This window comes from Etheostoma cragini, chromosome 10 (assembly GCF_013103735.1).
Source record: "Etheostoma cragini isolate CJK2018 chromosome 10, CSU_Ecrag_1.0, whole genome shotgun sequence".
Taxonomy (NCBI): domain Eukaryota; kingdom Metazoa; phylum Chordata; class Actinopteri; order Perciformes; family Percidae; genus Etheostoma; species Etheostoma cragini.
Genome location: NC_048416.1, coordinates 8,234,318 through 8,236,097, shown reverse-complemented (window position 1 = coordinate 8,236,097; position 1,780 = coordinate 8,234,318). Strand labels below are relative to the sequence as shown.

The 1,780-nt window shown below is 40.1% G+C and overlaps 1 long non-coding RNA gene across 1 annotated transcript; it reads right to left on the bottom strand.

The window, feature by feature from the left end:
* Positions 1-442: 442 nt before the first annotated feature.
* On the bottom strand, positions 443-1,275 carry LOC117952166. Its single transcript, XR_004658330.1, has 2 exons — positions 1,153-1,275; positions 443-1,026 (listed from the first exon to the last, which is right to left on the bottom strand). It is a non-coding gene; the product is annotated as an uncharacterized LOC117952166 (long non-coding RNA).
* Between the last annotated feature and the right edge of the window lie 505 nt (positions 1,276-1,780).

The following is a 1,780-nucleotide window of genomic DNA, read 5'->3' as shown; positions in this document are numbered from 1 at the left end:
ATTCTGTGTCTCTTTGACAAAGTTCATAAAGGTCCTCTGCTCTTCTGAGACAGGTTTTCTTACCCACTGAGACCACATCTCCAACTCTTCTGTCTGGGGTTTTAAAACTTCCACTTCATCATAGAAGCATTTTGCACAGACTGGGTGCATGTAGGTCTTGTTGTCTGGATTGCACACAATTACAGACAACAACTGAGAGACACTGGTTGCTTTCAGAAGATCTTCCTGCTACAGTTTTTCAGACAAACAGTCAAACAGTTTGACATTCTCATGTTTCATGCAGGCACATGTGTTCCTGTCAGACGCTTTTTTTCTGAGTCACATAGAAAGGACAACGTCGGAATTGTCTGTAAGAGAGCCTGTGGCCCTTTTCCATTTCAGAAATGAAAAATGTAGTTCAGCTAGTGGTTTAACGAGAACACACCTCTGCTGTTTGTTTTTGTTCATTGTCGCTGTGTCTTTTTTCCCTGGCAGCGAGCGACTGTTCTCATCACAACAGAGGAACTCCACAACCTTCTCTTTCCTTTCTACAGCCAGTTTCTTTGCACCCGTGTTTCCTTCTGTGGTAGATTTAGCATTTTCCTGTTTCCTGGCTCTGTTCTGTTTTAATTCTTTCTAGGTGTTTTTGAAATCTTTTTTTTTTTTTCTGGCAGCCTCCATTTTCCTTTTCATCATGTTCAAATTATGGCGTAACTTTGCGCTGTCTCTTCATCTAAAGCTACTTGCTCTCAGTGGTGTCGAAGATGCTCTTAGTTGCTGTTGATCTAAACTTTTCTCTGCATCAATGTTGGGGGGGGGGGGGGGTCAGGCTAAAGCTCTGCTTTGGGAGGTGGATCACTGACTCAGGTGCCACAATGAGAGTTGTATCCAGCGACTCTGGTGTGCAATTGAAGATTTCCTCCATAGTTCTTTCCCTGGGCCTTCTCTGATCTTCCTTCCATTGTTTCCTCTCTTCATTCTGTTCTGCTCTGGACAGCTCACTGATTGGGGGCTTCACAATTTTTCCCACTCTTCCTCTTTTGATTACTATAAAAAGATCACAAACACTAAGGTTAACTGGCATATTTTATAATTTTAAAATCTGATATGTCTGACTGATTGCTGTACATAATTATCAGCTACACAAAACTGTGACTATTAAAGATTTATTACCTTTATTTTTTTTGCAAGATATCTCTCTGTTGCAGCTGGATCAATTTGAATGCGCTTCCTGTAGCGTGCAGCTTTTCTTTACTTGACAGTGGCATCTACAATCATTGAAAGACGTTTTTTTTATTTAATGTATAAAGTAACTATGAATGTACATTTAATGAATATTTGTGTAGCGAGGTTAAACATTTTTGTTTTTAGATTAGTACCATAGTAGTGTTCTTTTTACTCACGGGGGCAGTGTTACGCTAAGAGTAGCGGCAAGGCAAATCTCACTTTAGCGCCTAATTTTAAAGAGACACCAAAAACCAGGAAGTGGCAGTACCAGTAGGTGACTGACTGCCGTGGTGTGGATTTCTGTTTATGTGTGAGGTAAATATGCCTATAAAGTTCGGTAAAACAGAAAAATGGTTAGCAGTGTTAACACATGAGATGATTGTTAGTTTAGAAGACTTAAGGTTGATGAGTGATGATGTTGTATTCCAGACGATTTCTGTAGATCTGTAAGAGTTGTGCATATCTACGCCACGCTGAGGACCACACTGAACAGCGGGGTTAGTGTGAGTAATGCTAAAGTACATGAATAAGCAGAATTATCTCCTAATAATGTACTGTATTCTGACTACTGAAA